This window comes from Patiria miniata, unplaced genomic scaffold, assembly GCF_015706575.1.
Source record: "Patiria miniata isolate m_02_andy unplaced genomic scaffold, ASM1570657v1 HiC_scaffold_9, whole genome shotgun sequence".
Classification (NCBI taxonomy): domain Eukaryota; kingdom Metazoa; phylum Echinodermata; class Asteroidea; order Valvatida; family Asterinidae; genus Patiria; species Patiria miniata.
Window position 1 is genome coordinate 13,534,423 of NW_024037076.1, and position 9,281 is coordinate 13,543,703.

Consider the following 9,281-nt stretch of genomic DNA (forward strand, 5'->3'; position numbering starts at 1 on the left):
GTACCCTAGATTTGTCCCTCAAAAAGTCAACTTGCCAGGGGTCTCAGAATATTTTCCTTTTGGATTTAATTAGAGTCAACATTAGTCTTTCCATATCTGGAAAGTTTTGGGGGATTGTATCCTATTTAGGCAGTTACTTCATCAAAAATTGTCATTTTCCAAAAAAAAAGGAAAAACAGGAAAAGTGAAATTTGAGGTGTTCCTTCCGTTTGAAGTAATAATACACAAAAAATAATACTTTTATGATTCTGGCACCTTTTTCAAATCATAAGAGTGAGTTGTAGTCCTGTGAATAACTCCTACAGAATAAGCAGCATTTTTGGCAGCAAAATATAACTTTTAACCTCCCCCCCCCCAGCATTTTTAACATTCCATTTTCTGATAATATTTTGTTTAGTGGCATGAAAACAGATGAATTTCAGCTTTTTGGCCCAAATTTAGTATGTGAATAGTTATGGTGCTGAATTATGCTGTGTGGACCCCAACCACATATGTCAAAATCATTTCCATAATCCATACTTAAATTTTGGAAATGACAAATAAATATGAGATATGTTTAGAATGCAGGCTGCATCAGGTGTTAAACCCAGTTTTCAACTTTTTGTCCCTAATTTACAGTGCGGAAAGATATTTTGCTGAAATATGCAGTGTAATGTAAAATGGCCTGTTACTGTGGCAACGACCATAGAAAAAAAGATTAAGTTCTATTTTGGTTACATGCTCACCAGGTCCTTTCATATTAAAAAAAATACGGAGGACACTTGTATGAAATATTTACGTGGACCCATTCTTAATTGTGTATAAGTTATTATTACAGTGCAAGTATTAATGTACAGAGCAACTGTTTATAAAAAAAAAAATAGGTAATCACAAATTTTAAGTATTCAAAACGAGCCAAATTCTTAAACAACCTAAAATAATTCGGGGAATTGGTGGGAGGGGAGTAACTGTTATGCTAAAACAAATATGTGACTGTGAACGTTTAGCGTTGAGTGGCATTAAACTGTTGAAAGATTCAGACAGTGAAATCCAATCATAAGATAGCTGACATTTTTTTGACTAATTGCATTCTTTGGTACTGCCAGGTTTTAAACATAAATCATTAGAAAAACTACATATAAAGGAAGAATATTTTTTTCTGTTTCTGTTCATGTCGATAAAGTGCCACCACCAGCAACTTACACCAGAAAAAAATTAAAGACCAGCATGGTTTAAAATATGTAGGGAAGTGTGGAGATAGGAATACTCAATTATAGCAACACAATCATTTTGATGCAGGCACAGTTAACAAAAAATATAAGACCATATCAATGTCTCAGTGTGTAAAAGCTTTTGTCAGACTCACACAGACAAACTTACCTGAACTGAACGTCATGCGCAAGATTGTGAAGTTAAAAACAGCTCAGAACTGCAGTCTTTTGGGGGTTCAAAATAGTATGCATGCAGGTATGTATAAATCGTCCAAATGATTAATGTCATTTTCTCATATTTATCTACATTATTGAGCAATGATATTCCTCGTTAACATTCATGATTCATTTGCCATTGTAACTCATCGAATCGATTCAACTTTCAAATGATGGCTCAAAATAGTTCATAGTAAACCATTTTATCAGTTACATTCCAATCATTACTAATTAACTAAACTAAGAAAATCAATTTGGTTCATAATCTTCTGTCATAATTGTAATAATTTTGTTAAAGTACAAGGTGTCAAAAGCTGAAATTATTGTTACATTTATTTATACTTTTCAACAGCTCCCCAGACAAAAGCTGATCAAACCACAAGCGCTGAGGCAACTACTATGACTGAAAGCACCACTGTTGCTGAGACAACTATTGCAGATGTAACGACTACTGAAGTGCAAAAAACCACCGTGGAGGTAACCACTGTCAGTGAAGTAACTGCTCTGCCCGAGTCCACAACTCCAGCACAGACAACATTAGATGCTGACACTACAGCTGTTGCTGTGACAACAATAACAAAGGGAACTACCACGCCAGGCCAGACTAGCAGTGGTGAGTTTACCACAACAACAGGATTGACATCTGTTTCTGAGAGTACAACTTCAGAACAGACAACAGCGGTTGCTGATATGACTAGTGCTGAAACAACTGTTGTTGTCACTACACTTGTCGCAACAACCTCTCTTGAAAAATCAGTGACTACGTCTGCTGAAACTACGTTTGCTGAAAGTATCACTACAGAGCAGGGGGCAACAACAGCTGCACAGACATCAGCTGTTATTAGCACAACTGTGGGAATAACCTCTGACATTGAGACTACTTTGCCAGAAAGAAGTACAGAAGCTGTAACTCAAATAACATCAGAGACAACCATTCCAGAAATAGCCTCAACCTATAAAGCTACAACTGTGGCTGAAACTACAATTGTAGCAGAGACAACCACTCCAGTTGTGACTACACTTGTGGAAACTACTATTGCTGGAGATACGACCACAGAGCAGGGAATAACCACAGCTGCGCAGACATCAGCTGGTGTGAGCACATCTCTTGGAATAACCACTGGTACTGAAACTACTGTTGCAGAGAGCAGTACAGATGCTTTATCCACCAGAACATCCCTGACAACTCCAGAGGTAGCCACAACCGGCAGAAGTACCACTGGGCTGAAACTACTGTTGATGTCGAGACTACTACACAAGGTGTGGCTACATCTGTAGAAACAACTGTCTCTGAAGGTATCACAACCGATGAGGTAACAACTACAGCTCCTCAGACATCAGCTGCTATCAGCACATCTACCAAGACAGCTGATGCGGGTGCTGAGACAACTGCAGCAGCTGGTACATCAACAGCGGCCGAGACAACTTCTGAGGATAAAGTCACCACAGTCAGTGCCTCAACTGTGACTGGTACCACAATTGCAGCAGAGACAACTACACAAACCTCTTCATCTGCACGCACTACAGTTGATGAAGGGACTACAATAGGTCCTGCAACAACTACAGCTGCTCAAACATCTGCTGATATTGGCGCAACTTCTGGATTAACCACTGAAGTGGAGACAACTGTTCGAGACAGAACCACAGAAGCTGTCACAACCGTGATCCCCCAAACAACTACTGCTGAGATAATCACAACTGCAGGAGTGACTACAAGTTCTGTCGCCACCCCTGTTGCAGGCACAACAACTGCTGATGTGACATCAGCTGTGGAAAGCACAACTGGTAGAGCCACAACCACAGCTGAAGCCACCAGTACAGTTGTTCAGACCAAAGTATCTGAAGTAACTACAACTCAAGTGTGACCACTGCTGCTCAGACCACTGCTGCAGAGCCAACTACTGTTGAATTCACTTCAGCAGCCCAAACAACAACAACTGCTGAGATAATCACTACTGCAGGAGTGACTACAGAGTCTGTGTCCACCCCTGTTGCAGACACAACAACTGCTGATGTGACTTCGGCTGTTGAAAGCACAACTGGTAGAGCCACAACCACAGCTGAAGCTTCAAGTAAAGTTATTCAGACCACAATATCTGAAGTAACTACAACTTCTGGTTTGACCACTGATGCTCAGACCACTGCCGCAGAGCAAACTACTGTTGAAATCACTTCAGAAGCCCAAACAACTACTGCTGAGATAATCACTACTGCAGGAGTGACTACAGAGTCTGTGTCCACCCCTGTTGCAGACACAACAACTGCTGATTTGACATCAGCTGTGGAAAGCACAACTGGTAGAGCCACAACCACAGCTGAAGGTACAAGTACAGTTGTTCAGACCACAATATCTGAAGTAACTACAACTTCTGGTGTGACCACTGATGCTCAGACCACTGCTGCAGAGCCAACTACTGTTGAATTCACTTCAGCAGCCCAAACAACTACTGCTGAGATAATCACTACTGCAGGAGTGACTTCAGAGACTGTGTCCACCCCTGTTGCAGACACAACAACTGCTGATGTGACTTCAGCTGTGGAAAGCACAACTGGTAGAGCCACAACCACAGCTGAAGCTACAAGTACAGTTATTCAGACCACAGTAGCTGAAGTAACTACAACTTCTGGTGTGACCACTGGTGCTGAGACCACTGCTGCAGAGCCAACTACTGTTGAGATCACTTCAGCAGCCAAAACAACTACTGCTGAGATAATCACTACTGCAGGAGTGACTACAGAGTCTGTGGCCACCCCTGTTGCAGACACAACAACTGCTGATGTGACTTCGGCTGTTGAAAGCACAACTGGTAGAGCCACAACCACAGCTGAAGCTACAAGTACAGTTATTCAGACCACAGTATCTGAAGTAACTACAACTTCTGGTGTGACCACTGGTGCTGAGACCACTGCTGCAGAGCCAACTACTGTTGAAATCACTTCAGCAGCCCAAACAACTACTGCTGAGATAATCACTACTGCAGGAGTGACTACAGAGTCTGTGGCCACCCCTGTTGCAGACACAACAACTGCTGATTTGACATCAGCTGTGGAAAGCACATCTGGTAGAGCCACAACCACAGCTGAAGCTACAAGTACAGTTGTTCAGACCACAGTATCTGAAGTAACTACAACTTCTGGTGTGACCACTGGTGCTGAGACCACTGCTGCAGAGCCAACTACTGTTGAAATCACTTCAGCAGCCCAAACAACTACTGCTGAGATAATCACTACTGCAGGAGTGACTACAGAGTCTGTGGCCACCCCTGTTGCAGACACAACAACTGCTGATGTAACTTCAGCTGTTGAAAGCACAACTGGTAGAGCCACAACCACAGCTGAAGCTACAAGTACAGTTATTCAGACCACAGTATCTGAAGTAACTACAACTTCTGGTGTGACCACTGGTGCTGAGACCACTGCTGCAGAGCCAACTACTGTTGAAATCACTTCAGCAGCCCAAACAAAAACTACTGCTGAGATAATCACTACTGCAGGAGTGACTACAGAGTCTGTGTCCACCCTGTTGCAGACACAACAACTGCTGATGTGACTTCGGCTGTGGAAAGCACAACTGGTAGAGCCACAACCACAGCTGAAGCTACAAGTACAGTTGTTCAGACCACAGTATCTGAAGTAACTACAACTTCTGGTGTGACCACTGGTGCTGAGACCACTGCTGCAGAGCCAACTACTGTTGAAATCACTTCAGCAGCCAAAACAACTACTGCTGAGATAATCACTACTGCAAGAGTGACTACAGAGTCTGTGGCCACACCTGTTGCAGACACAACAACTGCTGATTTGACATCAGCTGTGGAAAGCACATCTGGTAGAGCCACAACCACAGCTGAAGGTACAAGTACAGTTGTTCAGACCACAATATCTGAAGTAACTACAACTTCTGGTGTGACCACTGATGCTGAGACCACTGCTGGAGAGCCAACTACTGTTGAATTCACTTCAGCAGCCCAAACAACAACTACTGCTGAGATAATCACTACTGCAGGAGTGACTACAGAGTCTGTGGCCACCCCTGTTGCAGACACAACAACTGCTGATTTGACATCAGCTGTGGAAAGCACATCTGGTAGAGCCACAACCAGCTGAAGCTACAAGTACAGTTATTCAGACCACAGTATCTGAAGTAACTACAACTTCTGGTGTGACCACTGGTGCTGAGACCACTGCTGCAGAGCCAACTACTGTTGAAATCACTTCAGCAGCCAAAACAACTACTGCTGAGATAATCACTACTGCAGGAGTGACTACAGAGTCTGTGTCCACCCCTGTTGCTGACACAACAACTGCTGATTTGACATCAGCTGTGGAAAGCACAACTGGTAGAGCCACAACCACAGCTGAAGCTACAAGTACAGTTTTTCAGACCACAGTAGCTGAAGTAACTACAACTTCTGGTGTGACCACTGGTGCTGAGACCACTGCTGCAGAGCCAACTACTGTTGAATCACTTCAGCAGCCAAAACAACTACTGCTGAGATAATCACTACTGCAGGAGTGACTACAGAGTCTGTGGCCACCCCTGTTGCAGACACAACAACTGCTGATGTAACTCGGCTGTTGAAAGCACAACTGGTAGAGCCACAACCACAGCTGAAGCTACAAGTACAGTTGTTCAGACCACAATATCTGAAGTAACTACAACTTCTGGTGTGACCACTGGTGCTGAGACCACTGCTGCAGAGCCAACTACTGTTGAAATCACTTCAGCAGCCCAAACAACTACTGCTGAGATAATCACTACTGCAGGAGTGACTACAGAGTCTGTGGCCACCCCTGTTGCAGACACAACAACTGCTGATTTGACATCAGCTGTGGAAAGCACATCTGGTAGTGCCACAACCTCAGCTGAAGCTACAAGTACAGTTGTTCAGACCACAGTATCTGAAGTAACAACAACTCCTGGTGTGACCACTGGTGCTGAGACCACTGCTGCAGAGCCAACTACTGTTGAAATCACTTCAGCAGCCCAAACAACTACTGCTGAGATAATCACTACTGCAGGAGTGACTACAGAGTCTGTGGCCACCCCTGTTGCAGACACAACAACTGCTGATGTAACTTCGGCTGTTGAAAGCACAACTGGTAGAGCCACAACCACAGCTGAAGCTACAAGTACAGTTATTCAGACCACATTAGCTGAAGTAACTACAACTTCTGGTGTGACCACTGGTGCTGAGACCACTGCTGCAGAGCCAACTACTGTTGAATTCACTTCAGCAGCCCAAACAAAAACTACTGCTGAGATAATCACTACTGCAGGAGTGACTACAGAGACTGTGTCCACCCCTGTTGCAGACACAACAACTGCTGATGTGACTTCGGCTGTTGAAAGCACAACTGGTAGAGCCACAACCACAGCTGAAGCTACAAGTACAGTTGTTCAGACCACAGTATCTGAAGTAACTACAACTTCTGGTGTGACCACTGGTGCTGAGACCACTGCTGCAGAGCCAACTACTGTTGAAATCACTTCAGCAGCCAAAACAACTACTGCTGAGATAATCACTACTGCAAGAGTGACTACAGAGTCTGTGGCCACACCTGTTGCAGACACAACAACTGCTGATTTGACATCAGCTGTGGAAAGCACAACTGGTAGAGCCACAACCACAGCTGAAAGTACAAGTACAGTTGTTCAGACCACAGTATCTGAAGTAACTACAACTTCTGGTGTGACCACTGATGCTCAGACCACTGCTGGAGAGCCAACTACTGTTGAATTCACTTCAGCAGCCCAAACAACTACTGCTGAGATAATCACTACTGCAGGAGTGACTACAGAGTCTGTGGCCACCCCTGTTGCAGACACAACAACTGCTGATTTGACATCAGCTGTGGAAAGCACATCTGGTAGAGCCACAACCACAGCTGAAGCTACAAGTACAGTTATTCAGACCACAGTATCTGAAGTAACTACAACTTCTGGTGTGACCACTGATGCTCAGACCACTGCTGCAGAGCCAACTACTGTTGAAATCACTTCAGCAGCCCAAACAACTACTGCTGAGATAATCACTACTGCAGGAGTGTCTACAGAGTCTGTGTCCACCCCTGTTGCTGACACAACAACTGCTGATGTGACATCAGCTGTGGAAAGCACAACTGGTAGAGCCACAACCACAGCTGAAGCTACAAGTACAGTTATTCAGACCACAGTAGCTGAAGTAACTACAACTTCTGGTGTGACCACTGGTGCTGAGACCACTGCTGCAGAGCCAACTACTGTTGAGATCACTTCAGCAGCCAAAACAACTACTGCTGAGATAATCACTACTGCAGGAGTGACTACAGAGTCTGTGGCCACCCCTGTTGCAGACACAACAACTGCTGATTTGACATCAGCTGTGGAAAGCACATCTGGTAGAGCCACAACCACAGCTGAAGCTACAAGTACAGTTATTCAGACCACAATATCTGAAGTAACTACAACTTCTGGTGTGACCACTGGTGCTGAGACCACTGCTGCAGAGCCAACTACTGTTGAAATCACTTCAGCAGCCCAAACAACTACTGCTGAGATAATCACTACTGCAGGAGTGACTACAGAGTCTGTGGCCACACCTGTTTCAGACACAACAACTGCTGATGTGACATCAGCTGTGGAAAGCACAACTGGTAGAGCCACAACCACAGCTGAAGCTACAAGTACAGTTATTCAGACCACAGTTCTGAAGTAACTACAACTTCTGGTGTGACAACTGGTGCTGAGACCACTGCTGCAGAGCCAACTACTGTTGAAATCACTTCAGCAGCCAAAACAACTACTGCTGAGATAATCACTACTGCAGGAGTGACTACAGAGTCTGTGTCCACCCCTGTTGCAGACACAACAACTGCTGATGTGACATCAGCTGTGGAAAGCACAACTGGTAGTGCCACAACCTCAGCTGAAGCTACAAGTACAGTTGTTCAGACCACAGTATCTGAAGTAACTACAACTTCTGGTGTGACCACTGGTGCTGAGACCACTGCTGCAGAGCCAACTACTGTTGAAATCACTTCAGCAGCCAAAACAACTACTGCTGAGATAATCACTACTGCAGGAGTGACTACAGAGTCTGTGGCCACCCCTGTTGCAGACACAACAACTGCTGATGTGACATCAGCTGTGGAAAGCACAACTGGTAGAGCCACAACCACAGCTGAAGCTACAAGTACAGTTGTTCAGACCACAGTATCTGAAGTAACTACAACTTCTGGTGTGACCACTGGTGCTGAGACCACTGCTGCAGAGCCAACTACTGTTGAAATCACTTCAGCAGCCCAAACAACTACTGCTGAGATAATCACTACTGCAGGAGTGACTACAGAGTCTGTGGCCACCCCTGTTGCAGACACAACAACTGCTGATTTGACATCAGCTTTGGAAAGCACATCTGGTAGTGCCACAACCTCAGCTGAAGCTACAAGTACAGTTGTTCAGACCACAGTATCTGAAGTAACAACAACTCCTGGTGTGACCACTGGTGCTGAGACCACTGCTGCAGAGCCAACTACTGTTGAAATCACTTCAGCAGCCGAAACAACTACTGCTGAGATAATCACTACTGCAGGAGTGACTACAGAGTCTGTGGCCACACCTGTTGCAGACACAACAACTGCTGATTTGACATCAGCTGTGGAAAGCACATCTGGTAGAGCCACAACCACAGCTGAAGGTACAAGTACAGTTGTTCAGACCACAATATCTGAAGTAACTACAACTTCTGGTGTGACCACTGATGCTCAGACCACTGCTGCAGAGCCAACTACTGTTGAATTGACTTCAGCAGCCCAAACAACAACTACTGCTGAGATAATCACTACTGCAGGAGTGACTACAGAGTCTGTGGCCACCCCTGTTGTAGACACAAC